This window comes from Armigeres subalbatus, chromosome 3 (genome assembly GCF_024139115.2).
Source record: "Armigeres subalbatus isolate Guangzhou_Male chromosome 3, GZ_Asu_2, whole genome shotgun sequence".
NCBI classification, from domain to species: Eukaryota; Metazoa; Arthropoda; class Insecta; order Diptera; family Culicidae; genus Armigeres; species Armigeres subalbatus.
Window position 1 is genome coordinate 299,387,979 of NC_085141.1, and position 21,523 is coordinate 299,409,501.

At 41.0% G+C, this 21,523-nt stretch overlaps 1 non-coding gene and 1 pseudogene across 1 annotated transcript; both read left to right on the forward strand.

Annotated features, from left to right (window-relative positions):
* The first annotated feature begins 1,034 nt into the window (after window positions 1–1,034).
* Trnak-cuu (transfer RNA lysine (anticodon CUU)) lies at window positions 1,035–1,107 on the forward strand. The gene has a single exon. It is a non-coding gene; the product is annotated as a tRNA-Lys (tRNA).
* Window positions 1,108–4,356: 3,249 nt separating this feature from the next.
* Window positions 4,357–17,009, forward strand: LOC134222588 (uncharacterized; annotated as a pseudogene).
* Window positions 17,010–21,523: the final 4,514 nt, after the last annotated feature.

The window sequence follows — 21,523 nt, forward strand, 5'->3', positions numbered from 1 at the left end:
ATACCAACTTACCGTAGAGGAATGAAGTTTGAAAAAATCAATCTACCAGCAAAATGACTGAAACGTATGAGAACTAAAAATAATGTTGAACTTATTGAAATAAAAATGGTTAGGGGACTTTTGGTTGAGATAGATGATTGGTTTCGCTGAAGGGAATTTCGATGCGGCCTTCGCGTTCTCAGCCTGCAAACTCAGGACCAAGGCTCGGAAGCTTCTCCGGACTTTGGCATGGTTGTGTTCCTTGGGCTACACTGTCGTAGATATTCTCCGACCTTCTCTACTGAAGCAGGATTCTTCAAGCCGTTATATTCCGGATATTAGTCACCCAGAGTGGAAGTTAATTACTCGATTTGTGCAATTACACAACATGTGAAAGATTTTGTTAGAAAAATGTATTGGATGGTAACCACTTCCTTTGGTGGGGTTTGATCCTACGAAACCAGTTTGCTAGACAGGTGATTTCCCTACTAAGCTACAAAGGACTTCCATCGTCCTCCGCAGCTCAGAAGGCTACTGATTAGATCAAATTTCCAACACCAAGCACACAGTCGAATTCTGGCAATCTATTTTTAAAACCAACTCTTTCACTCGCATTGTTTTGTGCGGGGAAGGGTCGATTGGCCAAAACCCATTCGACCGAATGCCACTAGACCGTACAAATCATTAGGCCGAAAGTCATTTGGCCGAAAGGGTCATATGGCCGAAAGGGTCGTTTGACCGAAAGGGTCATTTGGCAGAAAGGGTCATTTGGCCAAATAGGACGAATATTTCCCACTTCTCACTGTGAAAAGTGAGTAGTGCGAACAGAGAAGTGAGATGTCTGACTACTCACTTCTCACTTCTCATTTTTCGCAGTGAGGAGTAAGAAATTAGTAGTGAGACTCACTTCTCACACCCTATTTCTCACTTTTTGAATGAGCTATTCGGCCAAATGACCCTTCCGGCCAAATTGAAACTAATGACATTGTCCGTAAAAACCAACAGCAGCTTAAGCACCACTCTCTTTAGGAGAGGCTGCTGAGGCGTTTTTACTTGCCCAGCTAGCTCAGTCGGTAGAGCATGAGACTCTTAATCTCAGGGTCGTGGGTTCGGGCCCCACGTTGGGTGCCAAAATGAAACAAATGCCTTTGTCCGTTAGAACCAACAGCAGCTTAAGCGCCACTCTCTTTAGGAGAGACTGAGGCGTTTTTACTTGCGCGGCTAAGACTCAGCTTCAGGATGGGTTGATAGGCTCAAACACCCGATCTCACTTCAACTTTCCCAACACAAGACATCTAAATCTCAAAATCCTTTCATCTAAACCGAATTCAAACCCAATCAGTGGAGATGCAATCAATTAAACGGGTGAAAATTAACCAAACCGTACCCAACAATTCCAAGGGAATCGTCAACCAAAACAAATCAAAATTTAAGGTAGCTAGGTAGGTACATGACTCATTCAGTCTTTGGGATCCCTGATCTACTCTAGTTGACGTCAACATCATCGGCTAACTTGATTCATAATAATTTCAAACTTAATTCTAGGTTTCAAATTAATTTGATCTGACCCTAAATCCTTCGTGCTGATGGTATCGATGGGCGATAGTCCCATTCTACCCGCCAGGGAGTGATTCCTCGAGCTTAGCTATTTCGCGGGTTGGTACGTGACTAGTCGACTTTCACCCTTACGTCGAACGCGGGTTGGCTGGCTACGCAAAGGCTGTTAGTCTGGGCTCATAGGTGGCACCACCGGTCTGTTGTAGCGTGGAGTGTAACGTCGGAAGTGGCATTTCTTAGCAGTAATCACGACTGCTTATCGTTAACGAGTGACGTTGCGTATATTAAGAACTTGTGACGTTGCGTAGAACGATGCGATGACTGTCCATTCGGCACGGAGTCACGGCAATTACGGCGCGAAGTGCGCCACTTGAAAGTCACGTGTCTTGTCTGCTTACGCTACGGTTGCAAAGTAGCCCAAAGCTCGCCACGCGGTGGGTGGTACCAACGGTGGGAGGAAAATCGTCTAAAGCTCGTCGTCGATACTAGTCTGGGTTTTCCAGCGATTTTAATCGATGTCACGTGTCAAGATTTCTGACAACCAGCGGATTGTCGATTCTGCCTAAGCACCCACGTCGAACAGTGGGATAACGCTGTTCAACGCAATAGATTTGCACAAATTAGCAAGTTATCGGATTTCGTTATTCGCATAAATCGCTTGCCTAGACCCTATAGACCCTAAAGCACACTAGTTCATTGTAGGGCAAGTGTTGACCGAAAATGGAGTGCAGCGTCCTTATATTTGCCTAATATTTGTAAATTTTGTCAAATTGATTTGTAAACATACTGGAGACGAGCCAGCCTCGGGCTGAAAGTCTCCTTAATAAAGGCACAAAAAAAATTTGCAAACATCGGTTTTATGTGGAAAGTATTACAGATCTGTAAACTAAACTAATTTTCACTCCGAGCATAGGGGCACTAGGGAATTCACTCGCTTTAATTCTTGGCTTTTTTTCATTCTTCGGTTTACGGTTCACTGGCGAGAGTTTTTTGAACTTCTCTGCACAGGGTAGAAAAGCTTGTTAAAATTTACACGAAAGTAATGCACATAAAGGGAATGCCAAAAAGAGCGTAATTTTAAACGCTATTTTCGCTTGGAAGTATGTACAGAAAAAATAATGAAAAATAAACATCGCGTGAAACTTGGCATGCGAAAATTTACGCTGTTCTTCGCTGAAATGCTCCTCTCATAACAAGATTTCTTACAACTTGTATGCAATATTGACGATTCACGCTGAATATTGTATACATTTAGGCTATATCCCGTATGAAATTACGAAATTATTAATGGTGTTCCAATTATGTGTATGATTTTTAGCGTAAATTTCAGTGGATTTTTCTATCTGTGTGCAATTTGTATAGCATTATGCCACTATTAATTCGAAAATATACCTAGGTGTCTGAAGTGAGTCGTTTGTCGTATGCCCAGATAATTTAATGAGATCTAATGAACTCACTGCAAAAGTTAGTATTAAAAGCTCAGTAGTAACTCAGTAGTAGTCAGGATGAAGGAAATAGATAAAGCATTCGTCTCGTGATATCTATATCGTTGTAAAATGACCCTTTCGGCCAAATTACATTTTCGACCAAATGACCCTCTCGGCCAAATGGCCCTTTCGGCCACATGACCCTTTCGGCGAAATGACCCTTTCGGCCAAATGACCCTTCCGTCCAAATGACTCTTTCGGCCTAATGAACCTTTCGACCAAATGACTTTCGGCCTAAAGGTCTGTTCGGAGATATCTGGATTCTCTGTACGGAAAATGTGTGTGAGTGAGTGTGTTCGAAATATGGTTCACATTCGGGATTTGAGTTAAAACGGAACAACTCCATGCATTCTTATAATTGTCACCCCAACAACATTTCCAAAGGCTTTCACGCTCAAACGGCCTTCTGATTCGACAATCGGTTCATTGTTACTTCCAAGCCATCTACGTCGCCCATTTATTCAAAAAGGTCATTTATTTTCTCCTTAATGTAAAGAGGAGCAACGCTGAAGTGATATACTGCCCATAACATTCGTATTTTGGTTTATTTTGTAAATCGTTTATCAATCCTCCCCACAAATTCAATCATTCCCAGCTTACCACAGATAAGCAAGATAGTAAAGCCTTTTTTACTGTCGTGGAATTAGGTGCAGTAAATTGAGCTTTCTGATCGAAAATGCGAGTGTTACAAATATGTGATCATGGGCAGTTTTCTTACAGTAGCTCGTGAAATTTGACATTCTCGTTTAATTTTGCATGAATCAGGATGCAAATTCAATAATTTAATGAATTAAATTAGGTTGGTTTGAGCTTGCTTTTGTGTCTGCATGCGGATCATATTCTCCCAAAAATATTAGGAATTGCACGCCCAATGTAATAGCTGTCCTGAATCAAAACCAATTGATCACCTAATTCTTTGCTATTTCAATGTGTTTAACGAATCAACATTTATCATAATAAGTCTTGGAAGCAAAGTCAGAATTATATCTAGGATTACCTCAAAATTATGCTTTTTTAATTACTTGCTTTTCATTACCTTTTCGAATAGCATCAACAATGATGACACATTCATCTGATCGTCGCAATAAACCTTCAACAATGTCCTCCTTTTCTGCTAATTAATCATCACTTTGAATACGTGTCGCCTTTCCACAAACGAACCCCCATGAAACCACTGACCGTCGATAATCGATCCCAACCCAATTCGTCACAATCACGTGGCACGTTCTTGGACCCCATATTATGACAGGTTCTTAATTGAAAGTTCACCATAATTGACATTCAGGAGCCCATTCCGATCCCGCATTCGCGCGCACCCATACACGCGGACACCATGGATTCACAAATCGCTCATCAATCAACCTCCGTTGCGGGAGACGCAACATTTATCAACCATCTCTACATCTCGCTGGTTCCACCATACCGTAGGAAAGCAAGACCCAACTCAACGCATTGCATCCGCAAAGAATCAACAGACGACCTTCCGAGAACCAAATACCCTTTGCTGCCATCAGCGATGGATCGAGTGCAACATGTGAATTGGCCTCATGTCCAATATACCAATGTTGTGGGCCCGCAGAGCAAATCGTCTGACGAAAGCTCTTCATCATAACGAAAACTTGTTAATTGATTTTCCCGAGCACAAGCGACTTATGGGCTTTCCCCATATGTCACTCCAGAAATCCTTTTTCATTACCAATCATACCCGTTACGCGTGCCCTCAGTAGGATATTGATGGATTCTGTTGTTGCGATGGTTGCTGTTCGGTCGAATACGACTGGTGTTGGTAGAACAAGAGAACCAACGAGAGAGAACTTCCTATTTTCCAGTCCACCATGTACAGACTCTGCCATAGTCGATTATCCTTGACATGCTTCCTGTTTTTTTCGCATTCTTCTTCCTCTTGTTCTGTCGAGAGGGCAACATGTTCCCGGTGATGGTGACCATGGGCTCCCGTTTGATGAGGGGGGAACGGTTTCGCCGGAGATTGTTCTTCTTATTACCGGTTCTAAATATAGCCCGTTCACGGATCCCATTTGCATACAAACGCATACAGATGGGTACACGGTCGGTGGTGGTTGTAGAAGTGAGTTCCATGGGGCTCACAGTAAGAACACCGAGACGGGGGCTTGAAATTCTCGCGAGAATTCGGTGTGGCTGTGTTGGTGAGTACCATCGCAACCGACCGTGGCCATGTGACTTCGAAGCGAAAGCTTTCCTGGAGTGAGTGGCAGGTTCTGTGAATGATGTACGACGGACGATTAGTCGTTTCAGTTTTTCTGCCCTTTTATTGGTCTGGAATGTACGATGTTGATTTTTTTTACTATTCATACCTTTTTGTACATCGAGGTGCACCGGAAAGTTTTAGAATCATTCCAAAAAATAAGTTTTAGCTCCTTCGCATCTTACTTGTCAGTGCATTTATCACTGGATTAATTTATATATGTTGTCTTACTGATAATAGTTTTTTTAGACCCGATTGTTTTAAATTAAATTGAGGACACTTCAAAAATTTTAAATGGTCGAGAAGAAAGGCACACCTATGAGTGTTGAGTATCATTAAATTTTGCTCAGGAATAGGTAATATAAAGCAGATCGTTCACTTGAGCATTGTACAATCACTTAAGCTATGCTATACTATGCTGTGCATTAAATTTTGCTCAGAATAACGCTGCTATACTTCGACAAAGAATGTTAAATGCCTACAAAGCTACGAATAACTGAAAAGAAATTCAACCGTGTAGTTATACACAGAAAATACGCAACATTTTATCGGAAAATAGTATATCCTCATTAGCTCATAAGCTCGTTGCAAAATAAAGACGCTCTTCTACGGCTTCATATTTGCGGTTAAAGGAGCGACATTCGATTGCAGGAAGCGCATTTAAAATGGCTGACGGATAAATGGCCTAACTTATTTCAGTGCACTTTTGGTGAATTAGATCTTATCCCCGATGTCCTTGGTTTTCACCACACCCGAAGCTCTACCGGACAAGCAAGCCAACTACAGGAATCACGAAAGTTATCGAAACTTCGATAATTTCATTCCCTAGCAGCACACATATTCCACTTAGGCTACTGCAGCCCGTATGTGACCAGTAGGGTGGCTCAAATTAGTATGGGAAAAACTTTGTTAATTTTTTGATGGGCTGCCTTCTTATTCAGTTCTATTTGATGCCCTGATTTCAGCCAAATCGGTCAACGTTTTTGGGCGCAAACTCGTTGAAAGTTTATATAGGTGTATGCAGAAACATCTCAAAAACAGTAAATTGCAGCTAGAATACACAACTCACGATGAAGAACTATGACACTCATTCAGAACTTGAGAATTTAATACAGAATATTATGTAGAAAACTCGCGAAAAGATTTGAGTTTGCCTGGTTTAGTTATTAGCATTTCTCTGCTGTGGGGTTTAAGCAAATTTCGTTTCTTTTACCTTTGAAAAGAAATAAATTCACCCCTACAACACTCCAGTAAAATGCTAATATCTTTGCGTAATAAACTCTAATCTTCTCGCAATTTTCAGCATAACATTCTGTTTTTTATTTTACAAGAACTGAATGAGTATCATGGTTCTTGATCGTTAATTGTGCCGTCCAACTGCAAATCACTGTTTTTGGATGTTTCTGCATACATTTTTCCATATAAACTACCAACGAGTTTAGCACTGCCCAAACGTTGACCGATTTGGCTGAAATTTTGTCCAGAGCATCAGGGCATCAAATAGAACTGAACAAGAGGGCGGCCCATCAAAATTTGAAAAGTGTTTTGAGCCACCCTAGTGACCAGATTAAGTCACAAACAAGTTGCTGCAACCGATTTTGTCTGACTTATGCTGCTCGGGGCTACTTTGCGGCTAAAGATCAGATAACTCATGACCTGACAGAGTTATCAAAGTTTCCATTTCTCCGTCGAACATACTCTTGTTTATTTAATCCGTACTTTACCACCGTTGTGAGATTTATGGTCTACGGTAATACATCAACATGAAGACCTCCGGATTAACCCCTATATTTTGAAATCGGCTCTCTAGATGAAGAAGTGCTGAGCATTGGATCTACAAAACCCACCAATGTACCATCTCTCAGCGGATGAATGTTGCGTCGAATGAATCATCAATGAGTCGGCTTACCACCAGCCGTTTATCTTGAATCATAGCTCTTCAAAAGGCGAATAGGGTCTGTACTGGGTGTCTGCAAATAATCCGTAAGGTACATCAGGGCAAGATGTTACGGGGTTTTCAAAGATGAACTTTGCAGTGCTGTAAAAAGATAACCCTTTGATAAATTTTGAATCCATTGCGGTAAGTTTTTACCTAGTTCGAGGCCAAAAGATTACACATAAAAAATAAGAAACTTTATCAAAATTATTTGAAGATATTTTGCATACAAAAATTATTTTTTATGCATATATCGTTCCAATTTACCCTGCATATCGGGGCAAGTTGGAACACTTCGCTATATACAGACATAAGCTTCTCCACTCCAAGGTCATTCCTATTGGAATCTACCAGATTAAAAGTGTTTTGCGTTAGCACATTTTCCACTCCAGTCAGAGGCGGCGGCACAACTGGTTGGCTCATTTTGTTGATTTAGCTTTGCTGCGTCCGCAGCATGCGTGAAATAATAATAAAATGACAGTTGTGCAAAGTTAAGCTTCCAGTATCGAGTGGTGTGCCCTCGAAAATGCGAGCACTTTTAATCTTGGATTCCGTCAGGAGTGACCTTAAATTGATGTATCAAAATCAGTGAGACTCATGATACACGAGCTTATCAAGGTGAAACGAAGCCACAAGTGTTATTTTCAATGGCAAATCCTAGAGATCCAAACTACGCATTACGCTGAAAGTTTATAAAAATGGGTGACCTCCTGCACTGCCCATGATCACATAGTTGACGTATAAGCCAAAATGACCAAAACACACTTTTTTATGCGGGATACATGGACTACATGAGACAAAAATGAGTTTGATTAAAAATATGTTTTAAAAAGTTAATTAACTTAGGAGACATAGGCACTCAGAGTAGTTAAAGCCAAATTATTTATGGATAATAAATTGAGTCTTTTAAGTGATATTTGGAGCACGGCAAGTCAAGTGTCTTTCTAATAGGCTCCAAATGGAGCTGGAACAATTCGGATGCTCTTCTGAAGATGGCGCCACGCATTATCTGCCAGCCGATTGGAGTGGGTTCCGGTGACGAGGCTCCCTGTCGAGTTCTAAATGAAGGTTCTCCTATCGGTAGATTTCTCCATCCAACTTCCGGCGTGGATCAATTTCAAATCAGGTTCTGCTCCTGTTCCGCAACACCATGTGCTACAAGCTCCGATTTGGTATGCGACTGATTGAATTCTAGCTGGAGGATCGAGGAAGATTCGAGCCACTACAGTTAAAAAGCGGGTCGATGCAGCTCTTTTGTTTATAATATCATTCATGAGAGGGAGTGAGAAAACTACCTAATATTGAGTTAAAAATTTGAACTTCGTTACCAAAGTTGAGTTCTTTTAAACTTTTTTTTAGGTTCTTTATTTTTCTGGGTGTAGGTTTTTGTTTTGCTTTGTCGTATTTCAGTACTACTTATGATTTGGGCGTGTAACTGATTTTTGGTAATCAAAAGATTAATATACATGTCCCTGCTAAAGCAAGCATTTTCTTATGCAAATCCACGGTACCCGGGCAAGAGGTGAATAACAAGGTACAAATACTATAATAATAACAAATTTTGCTGTGATATCAGAATTTGTTATTCCTATGTTATTCATGAATAACTTTATAAAATATCATCCTAACATTGTTAATATTTTGTTTATAATAGTAAACTTTGTTATTATTATGTCATTGTATGGAAGAACAGAACCTGCAGAAGAAAATAGTTAAAGAATAACAAATTTTACTATTAAATATATGAATAACAGAATAGCAAAATCTGATGTTAGTTGGTTTTGATATAAAGTTGCTAAAATAACTTCAAAAATAATAGCAAAAAATTGCTCGAGCGAATAATTAAAAAATAACTCATTTTTGTTATTATAAGAGCAAACCAATAACGCTTAAAAATATTTGCAAGAGAAGGAAATATCAAAATCAGTTATTATTGATATCCTGGGTGGAAGAAAATAGTTAAATAATATCAAATTTTACTATTAATATACTGAATAACTGAATAGCAAGGGAATTTGATATTAGTTTGTTTGATATAGTTAAGCTAAAATAGCAAAAATAATAACGAAGACATTGTTTCCAGCACAGCGGTTCTCAACCTTTTCTTGAAAGCTACCCTTCGAACTTTGCATTACTGGAGGTACCCCTTTCAAATTAGGGATTTCCAGTACTTTCCGGAAAGAATAACTCCTGAGCTTTCCTTTGAAAGGAAGCTCCTTTCAGCTTTCTTTTAATCCCTTTAAAGGCCTAGGTTTTCCCGCGCCTTTTGATTAAATGCTTTTTGGAGGCATCTTTGCAGAGAGGTTTCCGAGCCTCTGTAAAGAAATCTTCCTTTGTATCTTTAAAGAAGGACGCTTCCAAGCCTTTTGAAAGAAGAATGTCGGAGCCTCTTTGAAGAAAGGAAGTTTCGAGCCTCTTAAAAGAGGCTTACGAGCCTCTTTGAAAGAAGGCAACTCTTAACTACTTTGAAAGGATGCTTCCGAACCTTCTCTTGAAAAGAGGTTTCCGAGCCTCACGAAAGGGGTCTCCCTAACTTATTGAAAGGGAGGCTTCTGAGCCTTTTGGAAGAGGACGCTTCTGAGCTCTTTTAACACAGAAGGAGGCTTTTGAGCTTTCGCTTGAAAGGATGCTTTACCCAGGAGTCTCTTTGAAAGGAGTTTTCTGAGCCTCTGTAAAAGAAGCTTATGATTTCTTGGAGAAGAGAGGGCAAACCTAACTACTTTCTTGAAAGGATGCTTCTGATCCTCTTTTGAAAAGAGGCTTCCGAGCCTCTACGAAAGGGGTCTCCCTAACCCTATTGAAAGGAGGCTTCTAAGGGCCTTTTGGAAGGACGCCTGGAGGCCTTTTAGAAGGAGGCTTTTGAGGCCCTCTTCAGAAAGGATAGTCTTTTGAGTCTCTTTGAAAGGGAGTTTTCCTGAGCCTCTTGAAAGGAGCCTTGAGTCTCTTAAAAGGAGGCTTTGAGACCTCTAGAAAAGAGGCTTCTGAGCCTGGGAGGAGATTTTTGAGCCAATTAAAAGGAGTCTTCCTTTGCATCTCAAAAGGAGGCTTTGAGGCCTCTAGAAAGAGAAGGCTTTCGAGCTACTTGCAAGGAGACCTCCGAGACCTCTTTGAAAGGATGCTTTCAAATGTATCTTGAAAAGGAGGCTTAGCTGAGCTTCTCGAAAGGAGCCTTCCGAGCCTCTTAAAAGCAGGCTTTTGATCCTGCTTGAAAAGGAGGGCTTCTGGAGGCCCTGGGAGGACGTTTCGGAGCCACTCCCAGCCCTATGGAAAGGAGGTTTCCTGAACTCACTTGAAAGCAGACTCTGGCGAGCCTCTTGAAGCAGGCTTCAGCGAACTTCTTGAAAGGGAGGCTTCTGAGCCTCTTGAAAAGTGGCTTCCAGAAACTCCTTGAAAGTATCTTGAAAAGAGGCTTCCTGAGCATCTTAAAAGGAGGCTTCCGAACGCATCTTAAAAGGAGGCTTCCTGAGCCCTCTTGAAAGGCAGCTTAATGGAGCCCTTTGAAAGAGGCTTCTGAAGTGCCCAGGAGGCTTCTGAGCCTCTTGAAAAAGGCCCTTTTGAGCTAGCTTTTGGAAGAAGGTTTACAAGAGCGCGTAGAAGGGATGCTGTTAATTCTCTTGTAACGAAGCAAACTGAGCATTAGTGAAAAAAATCATTTTTATTCATTCGCGACGTTTTGCACGCGTTCGCTGATCTTTTGTTCCGCAGCCTTTTCATACGACATTGTGTTAGTTGTGGAAGGTGAATTCAATTAAATTTATTGATCGCATTGCATAAAAAAATGAAGAATAATAAATTAGAATATAAATTTATATAAACATAAATATGAATTTTTGCGTAAAAAAGTACACTATTAATAATAAAACTGTATCAATGAGTTTTGGATTGGAATTGTACTACGTCCGCCATTACGCATTTTTGTCCGAGGTACCCCCCCTAGGGCTGTGCTGAGAGGTACCTCTAGGCAATATGTACTCCCAGGCTGAGAACCTTCGCTATCTAGCAAATAACTCATAAATAACTCATTTTGCTATTATAATAACAAACCAATAATAGCAAAATATTTGAAGGAAATAAAGGTCAGTATCTGATTATTGTTGATATGTTGGTAATGCGAATATTGATGGGTCGAATATGCAAACTCTGCTATGGCGATTGCAAAATGTGTTCTTCATTTGTTGTTCTACTCTTTCTTACAATAACATATAAATTAAGCATAAATTTCCATTATTATAATAAAACTTAAGGTTGTTGGTGATGCTTATTTTATGTTATTTATGAATAACATATGAATAATTCAAATCTTGATATAAGAGGCAAAATTTGTTATTATTACTGTTATTTGTTTGTTATTCCACTTCTACCCAAACAACAAATGGTGAACACATTTTGCAATCATAACAAAGTTTATATTCATTTATCATTTGCATTTTCAATATAATTACTAATAACTGTTTTTGATATTTTCCTTTCTATGAATAATGTTTTAAGGTTGGTTTGCTCTTAAAATATGCAAAATGAGTTATTGTTTAGCTATTCAGCTCGAACAATTTTTTGCTATTATTTAAGTTATTTTAGCTTAACTACAATATCAAATTAAACTAACATCAAGATTTTGCTATTCTGTTATTCATATATTAATGTTAAAAACTTGTTATTCTTTTTGTTTTTCTTCTACCCAGGGTATAATCCGACAAAATAAGCATCAGTGTACTTCGTTCAGTTACGTATTACTCTTCTGTTGAAAAGGGACGAAGAGCTGACCAAAGAACTTCCAGCATTCCATACACGACTATTTCATCGCAAGCGCCTGGATCAGAACGACCCAGGAGTTGACTATCGGCAGTTAACGGACTTGATTTCCTCTACGTCGACAACAAACAACTCAAAGGAACCATCAAGCAAACCGTCGACGAGTGGATCTACGTGGAAGCAGATAGAGAACCATCGAAGTGCCTAAGTCCGTCGCAGCGAAGAAAGTCCACTTGAAGGTCGTCGTTAAATCATCCGGACCCGAGGAAGTACAGTCGATCACGTCCGGCTGTCGCCGATGAACTACAACTTCGAGGCCGGCGTGTACGATTCGCACATCGGTCAGCAAGCGCCACAATCCGGACGAACGGTTCGTTTCCAGACGGTTGTACGATGCGTACAATCGCCGAATCGCGAAGTCGATGAAAGCGGAACATCAAGTACTTGGCGAGCTATTCCAAACGGTTTGGGAACAGGAAGTTGAATGGAAAGCGCGAAGGTGGTGGGTCCGGTGCAGATTCGTGCCAAGCAGAGTTGGTTGGAGTCCTTTCTCCGTATTCGATGGACGAGCGGTGGCAGATTTCCGGTGGGGCAATCTGAACCGTACCAAGCTGAACTGAGGGCGATGACGTTCGAATATAGGTTTCGTCGGAGTCTATCTGCGTCCGATTGATTTATGACTTGACGGATAAGGCACAGCTGACGTTGACGGTCGGAAAGGCGTCGTTAATTGTGACGCAAAGTGGCGTTGTACAAAGGCCAGTCTGCAGCGGCATCAGAGGCGCCGTGATCGTTCTCGCAACTCCTCACGACTGCATTTGGGTGGATGGGCATCTAGGAATTGAAGCACGAGACCTACAGGAAGTTCAATGCTGAGACTATTTCTTTACAGCGAGAGGTTCAGTTGTAGTCAAAGAGATGATCGTTATGGAGGATGCTGAAATTCAAGTGTCGTATATGAACCGAGACGCGAAACCATTGCAGAACATGTTGCTGGATTCCAATCACGTTCTGATACGTCAGATGATGTACAGACCAATTGGCGAAAGTGCAGAAACAGTTTGGGTGGAAAATCCTTGGACGGGCAGTCAGATTCCTTAAGGCCTTCAAGTTCCACGAAGATTTCGTTACGAATGACAATCCGTCAGATGGGGATATTTCTTGAAGACAGGCCAAATGCAAGGCTACATCTCGAAAACCAACTCCATGTACGCCGGTTTCCTTACTCGCAAACCGTTTATTACAACAACCCCTTGGAAGTTCGTCAGAAAGTGGGTCAGCCTGGCAGGAAAACTCCATTAAAGGAACCTTCGTCCAAGAGTTCGCGATCGCATCCGATCTTCCATTCTACAAAGATTCTACCGAAAGAAGGCTACCGCCAAGAGGAGGAAAAATCAGTCAATGGAAAGAAGCACGTGGTAGTCTACAATCGCAGAAATAAAAAGGTCGCCGAATACAGCCAAGTCAAGGACTACAAAAACATTCTTACCACATACGTCTACGACCAACACGGCAATCAAATTCAAATGCTACCACCAGGCTACTACAGTGAGCAATGAGTCCACATCCAATGGCTTCCAACCGGCTAAGGAGGTTATTAACTCACCTTGGCGAGTGAACTCAAAGTGACTCCTCCGGAGAGCTCATCACGTCAGAGAAACTCCGACGGTGGCCGTGTAGAGTTCATATACAACGAGTACAACAGCTCCGCTATCAGATTCACTACGGAGAAGACAGCAAGGCAGACAAAATCGTATACTTCCTGTACAATGTTTTCGGCAGGTTTGCGAAGCTGGTCATGTAGCAGCGAATCCGGCTGTCGAACAGCAGGTACAGAAGACCAGTCCCATCAGCCGATTCCGAATCGGAGCAAGCCTTCGATTACGGCGAAACGGAGTCTGAACCCTCACTTCGGGGACGAATCCAACGCACGGTTAAACAGAACAAGGAAGTCCTTTTTAGTGAGGTGTTGTACTTTGATGAGGAGAGCAACATCATCCGCAAGAGCTACCTCAGTCCAACGACGAACGAAACGCTTTCGCTGGTATATTTGCAGGAGAGATAAGGTCAGTGGAATTCAGTATCCGTTCGGTGGATGGCAAGCACTGATTCTGAAGTTCAACACAATCTGAGAGGCGAAATCGTCAGGTGAGCAGGGTCAAGAAAGCAAAAGGTCAAAGGAAGTTATTCCAATTGCCGTATTGATCACGATGCTGAAGGAAGGTGACTAAGATATCGCATCGATAGGGGACAAAAGTTCGATCAAAGTTACAAATACGTCGCACCGGGCTACCTTGTGGAATTTCCAACGAATTTCTACCGAGAAACTGTTCTACACGGAGAAAGGCTACGGTTGCGAACCGTCCGGCGACAGCATTCTGCGTGAGTTCAAAGCCAATTGGCATGACAAGTGCGCCAGAACTTGATTCCCTGACGGCGCGAGCATTCGTAACGGATGGGATCGATTTCACCACAGAGTCCTGTTTCGATGCGTTGTTCAATTTGGGATACATGACACATCTGGACGCCCGTGAAAACATTCTATCCGATTTGGAGAGAGTGCCTTGAATTGCGCTTCAAGGTGGCGTATTTATCTGAGAAAATGTTCGAAAGTGGTTTCCGGAGAACTACGGTCATGCGTACGACTACGGTAGTCACGGGAGTTGACTGCAAGAGTTTTATTGGTCCGGAAGAAGATGACTTGGCGATTCCTTTTCAAAAGCTTCTTTGCGAATGCTGGATTTAGGACGTCACAGGATTTGAAAAATTCTGGGGCAGTTGACAAAAACATCAATAAGATAGAAGGGACCAGAGCTGTTTGAAGGATCCCTGCAGTTGTCAAGCGGATTAATTGGATCCATTGTACACAGACAGAAACTGGATCTCATATTGGAGGACAAAGGGTGATTCTTCTATTTGTTCGTCGTGGACAAGTGGCGAAAAGAAGGAGAAACCAAGTGCAAGGGACTATCACAAGCATTTGACAAATTAAAACTGAAGGCGTTCTTCAATCGCTCCAGGAACCGATTAGAAAAATGTTCTACAAATTCTGAAGAATACTCTTGCTTCAGCACTTGGTAACTCCCGGCGATGTGGAGTCCTTCTCAATGACCTAATGGGAATCACGGCGTATTTTACGGATTTAAACGTTTCGAGCTGAAATACAAACTTCGAAAAATCAGATTGCAACGATCAAGAAGGCATCAACGCAAGATCGTTTGATAGTGCATGACTCGAGGGCAACGTGGTTAAAGCGCTTCACAGAACATCGACAAGATTGAGTACGATCCGTTGACCGCAGAGTGTCCCGCATCAGACTGAATAAGGCATTGACTCTGAATTCGGTTACGATTTCCGAGGAGAGCGAACGTGAAACGTTACGCAACCACGAATGACTATTTCTACGAATTACTACGTTCGCGACAACAAGGTAAGTCCTGGTAGAGTACAACGAATCCTAACCGAAGGAACCCAACAAGCCGATCAACACGGTCACTGCCACATCCGGACCGCGTGGTCTTTTGGGCTTCTTCCGCAACAACAAATACTACAACGTACTTCTGGACGAAGGATCCACTCGGTGGTGATCCACAATGGAAAAGTTGTGGCGCGTATGACTTTCTTCCGTACGGTCAGTTGATTCGCAGATACGGATCGGACCCTGAGGCCCACATAGCTTTCCGCACACCGGTCAGGAGTATGACGAAGAAGTCGGTCTTTATAACTACCACGCTCGTTGTACGATCCGGATATTGGACGCTTCCAAATGGACCCAATGGAGCGTACGCCAGTCTCGACAGTACGCGGCAATTCCCGTTTCGCAAATTGATCCTGATGGCGATATGGCAGTATCTGGTCCTCATGATCGTTGGTGCGATCGTCGGTGCCTATCTGGGGCTGCTTCGGAACAGCTGGAATCCGCAAATGGGCCTGGAAGGATAAGAAAACTTGGATTGTTTGTTTGCCGGAGCTGTCATGGGAGCATTTGCCGTCTACGGAGACCGCAACGTTCAGCTATACGTCCATGTTCGGAGGATCCGTGCGGGAGCATTAGCAACCGGAGTTATTTCCGTGGCAGGTGCTTTCCTGGAGCGGCTGCTGCTCCAACCAATGGAATCCAGCCATGTGGGATTGGACATCGCTGCCGTTTGGAATGGCCTCCTCACTGGGCATCCATTGCGGGAGTTTTCCATCAGGCTTCGTAGGAATCACCCGGAGCTTCATGTCCATATCGTCAATCTGGTAAAACGATCTACGCATCCTCATGGCAGGTGGGTTCTTACTGTTTGATATCTGGGTGGCAGCATGGCCAATCAATTTAATTTCCAAATTTCGCAATGGGATTGGAAAGTCCACGGACCTGGTTTGGAATGATCGAGGGCATCGACCATCTTCATGGGAACCGCTGGACAGCCAAGCACGGTGCGGCAAAAGTTTATCACGTTGTTTCACCGGTGGTCTGAAGACCTTGGCATAAACTTACATCCCGGCCAAGGCCTATACTCTGCGACGCGTGAAGGACACCATTATACAACCTGGTTCAAAAACGGTCAAAAGAGTGAGCAAACAGATTTTAAAAACCACTCTAGATCCGATTTGGCTAAAATTCAAGGATTCACTGATGGTACAGAGAACATTCTCATCCGTACAGGCGCATTGCTTATGCTGCAATTGCGACTCCATCCTTGCAGGTGTAATGTTCAAAAGTACCAATACTTTTCACCAACCATCCCAATGGAACACTGACTAACCTGTAAGACGGAAAAGATCGATCTCATGCAGTAGCTCGTCGCAGCCACCTGGCGTTACGAATCTGTTGAATGATCTTTGAAACCACATTTACAGAACCGTTTTCCTCAACCTGACCAATTCCAATCTGAAGAGGATGAACAAATCCATATCGTTAGAAGAGTTCCCGATCATGGATCGAACCATCGCACAAAACCTTCCGGAAGTTGTGCTGCTCAAGCAAGCGCAACAATCAGATAACTTTCACACGGAATCTACCAGACGTTTTCTCAAATCATCTATTCAGCAGAACTTTTCGGACAGACCTATTTACCAGATGTATCCCTGACGTGGAAGATCAGCCTTCGTAGTTGCGATGGGACAGTCCACCTTCATCTACACAGGCTCAAAATTTGCGAGTTTTCGAATATGGTGAGATGGTTAAATTTGATCATATTGATTTGGAGGATCGACAGTGGAGATTTTTTGAACAACAAAAAATCCTTCTAGTAGGGACTTGGAATTACTTCAAGATAGATTAAGTGCGATGTGGGAAGAGGTTGAGGACCAGGTTACAATAAGTACCGAAATAAGTTTTGCCTCAATGTTTGGAAAAGCGTATAACAATCTTAATTGTTTGAATTATGCGATTTGCAAAATATGAATCTGATGATGAACGACCTACTAATCCGTCTCAGGTTTAGTATTTGAGAACGTTTAGTGGATTTTTCTTCTTGAATTTCAAAAGGAAAAATGGTTTATATGTTAATTTAGAAAACATCAGAAATGTGAAAACCTCTGATTCTTTTTAAACTTCTGTGATTTTGTATACAAAGATTCAAACGTCGATTTGTTAAATTTTGTAAATCATTTAATGCTTATTATTCAAATAATGCGTATATCTTATTCGACCGCTTTTATTTGACTACATATTCTGCTCCTCCTATTACGAACTTTAATAAAAATACTTTGATAAAAATATCAAACAATTGTTTCTACCTTTTTGGAATCACCTCAGAGAACCATTTTCTCCTACATTACATAAAAAAACTCGAGTTGTGTCTGCTTTCGAACATTTTGTTAAACCACCTATCATTCGTTTCTGCCGAAGTTTATTTCCCATTTTCACGTTGCCAACAGAAAACAATCCTAACCAACGTCAAGTGTTTTCCCTTTCCAATCTTTACCGGCCCTCCATCGTTATGTTTCCCTGTCTTCTTCTTCTTCTTCGGATAGGACGGTTTTATTTTTTGCACTCGATGAATTGGCCCAGTTCTAACCTTTCAGCTGATCCTTCCCCGTTGTTCGGGTATATCGCACTCGTCTTATGGACCCTCATCGTTCAGTGTTCTTTCAAGTGGATTTGGATTTGTTTTCTTCTATAGTGGAAAGTGTAGAAGAAATCTTTCGCAGCTTGTGGACAAAAAATGGAAATTTTCCCACCTGCTGCTGCTCTGTAGGACAACTCAGACGCGCTTTGTGTGTCGCTCCATTGTTGTCATGAAACCTTTATTCAACTTTCTCCCACCATCAGTTTGAATTTGTGTATCCGAAAGTTCAACAAGAGCAAGATTTGTTGATTCAAGGTATAAAATGAAGGATTGGAATCAAAACTTGGACAAAAAAACTTCGGACAAAGGCATAATGGATGATGAAATATTTGATTTCTACCGAAATTTTGTTGAATTGAATTTACTCTCATTGGTTCAAGGGAGCTGTTTCATCTACTTGAATAATTTTCAAATGTAATACAAATGCATAAACTGTTGTAAATGTAGTATGAAGTCTGCCTGGTAATCGAGTATTTGAAATAAATTGTTTAAATTGAATTTAAATTTCAATTTGTTTTCTTCATTTCTGGGAATTTAGAAATTACTTCAGTTCTTCACTTGTCATGATATTGCCAGCGCTATGGAAGCAACAGGCAAGGTTAGCGCTGAAAGCAGCACCCTCAGGTCCAACCTAGGGACTTTCCGCAAGTAGATATGCAATACATAACTAAGGTTTTTTTACGTCGCTCCATGTACCGCGAAAAAACCGCGTTATTAAAAAAAAAAAACCACGTAAAAAACCTTTGGGGATAGGAATAGATTAATTTTATATTTTGGTTCCTCCTGGGGACTTAGAACATTTTTATTGTTGGTGCCTACGAGGACTTAGAAAATTTTGAATTGGTAATGGTCGGGGCTGCTACCTATTTGTTCGCTAGGTGTTGTTTGTATCAGGTATCAGAACGTCGGCTCAGGAGGCACTTCCCCTCAATTTGGAAGATTTGTGCCATCGCCTTCACTGGCCTTTCTCATCATTTACCTGTCGGAAAAGGAAGTGAAAAGGAGAAAGGAAGACGAAGTGAAGTTGGAAAGGAGAATGGAACCATTTAAAGGAAAGCCAATTATGTGACTCACGCGCATTCAGCTAGGGGACTAAGAGGTCACAAAACACAGAGGATGTAATACGGACGAACGTCAAAGACGAAACACAGATGCACTGTGAAAACGCATTATGCGAATCCATATGGTGACAATCACATGGTACATTGTAAAAAAATGCATGCGAATCCATATAGGTGAAAGTTTGTTGAAAACTAAGTAACACACATATTCATAACCCCACTCACGTTGAGGATGAACAAGAGTAGCCAAAGCCAACGTCAAAGACGAGACACAGAGTACACTTGAAAACGCATAATGCGAATCCATATAGGTGGCAATTTTTGCTAAGTAAAACACATAATCATAACCCCATTCTTATTGAACCTCACGTTGAGATTGAACAAGAGTAGCCGAACCCGAACGTCAAGAACGAAACACAGAGTACACTGTGAAAACGCATAATGCGAATCCATATGAATAACCACAAATACATTGTGAAAAACGCATAATGCGAATCCATATAGGTGATAATTTGTTGAAAACTAATTAAAACATATTCATAATCCACCCTTATTCAACCTCAAGTTGAGATTAAACAAGAGTAGCTGAAGCCGAACGTCAAAGACGAAACACAGAGTACACTGAAAGCGCATAATGCGAATCCATATAGGTGACAAACTCAAAGTACATTGTAAAAACAAAAATGCATAATGCGAGTCCATATAGGTGGAAGTTTGTTGAAAAACTAAATAAAACACATATTCATAACCCCACACTCACGTTGAGGATGAACAAGAGTAGCCAAAGCCGAACGTCAAAGACGAGGCCAGGTACACTTGAAAACGCATAATGCGAATCCATAAGGTGACAATTTGTTGAAAATTAAAAACACTTATTCATACCCCACTCTTTTAACCTCACGTTAGATTGAACAAGAGTAGCAGCCAAACGTCAAGGACGAGACACAGGGTACACTGTGAAAAAACGCATAATGCGAATCCATTTAGGTAACATACACAAAGCCATTATATAAAACGTATAATGCGAATCCATATGGTGACAATTTTTGAAAACTAATTAAAGCACATATTCATAACCCTACTCTTTTTACGGCAAAACATACTTTGGCATATAAACAATAAAGACGGATCCATAAAAAATGAAAAACGATCCATAAATAACATCTGAATGTTCCTTAAATGCTACCATAAATCCATAAAATAGTTCAGAAGATTCCATAAAGAATAATTTTTTGATCCATAACTAAGCTACAATTTAGCAATTAAAAGGGAAATATGTTCTATAACATGGTCAAGAAAAACATTACAATTCTTGCTATTTTCCCATAAACCAAATGATCCATAGATCTTTGAAAATGATCCACAAAACTATATTTGATCTCATAAAACTTTAAATTTGCATTTTTTATCGTGATGATGATCCATAATTTCAGTAATATGATCCATAATTTTATTATATGATTCATAATTCTGGCCATTTGATCCATAACTTTGTTCAAATGATCCATAGTTTTGGTGATATGATCCATAAACTATGATAAATGATCCATAGATTTTATAAAATTATGGATCAATTAATATAGTTTAATTGCCTCCAAGCATTATGGATCACATTATCAAAATTATGGATCATATGACCAAATATGGATCATATTACTAAAATTATGGATCATCAACACGATAAAAATGCGCAAATTTGAAATTTATGATCAAAATATATTTTATGATCATTTCAAAGTTTTATGGATTATAAATATATTCTTTATGGAATCTCCCAAACTATTTTATGGATTTATGTAGCGTTTTATGAAACATTCAGATGTTATTTATGGATCGTTTTCATTTTTGTGGATCGTTTTTACATTGAACGGTGCAAAGTAAGGGCTGCCTTATTTTACCTCACGATGAAGTTGAATAAGAGTAGCCGATTATCTCGGAAGTAAAGTCAACTACGCCATAGCTCCGGTTAGCGCAGCGAGGGCTAAAATCTGTGAAGGGGCCCTGGTGCTTCACAGGCTCCGTTTGCGTTAGGTTCTTATTAGACCCCCTAACCATTCATTCGTAGGCACGTAAGCATAAAGCCGCATCACACCGAAAATTAGGGTCACCTGTATGGTGGACTTTACCACTGGAACAGGCAATCCGTAATGTTATTCTTAGCCAGATAACCAGCTGCCGACACCACACGGCTATCTAGGCTGTTCGTGGAGAGAAGTTGACATTGACTTTACGTCAACTCTCAATGTGGCCGAACAGTCAACCAAATAGGAATAGGTTAATTTTATGTTGTTTGAGGTCATAGTACGCTGGTATGGATCGTGATATTGTTGAAAACAGGACAAGGGCACCGCTCTTTAGCAGGGCAAATTGAAATAAAACATTTGATGTTTTGCTTACCATACTACAAAGCTAAATAAACTTTATTAAACTAAATACAGTCGATACAATTAACATAAATAACTTACAACTAC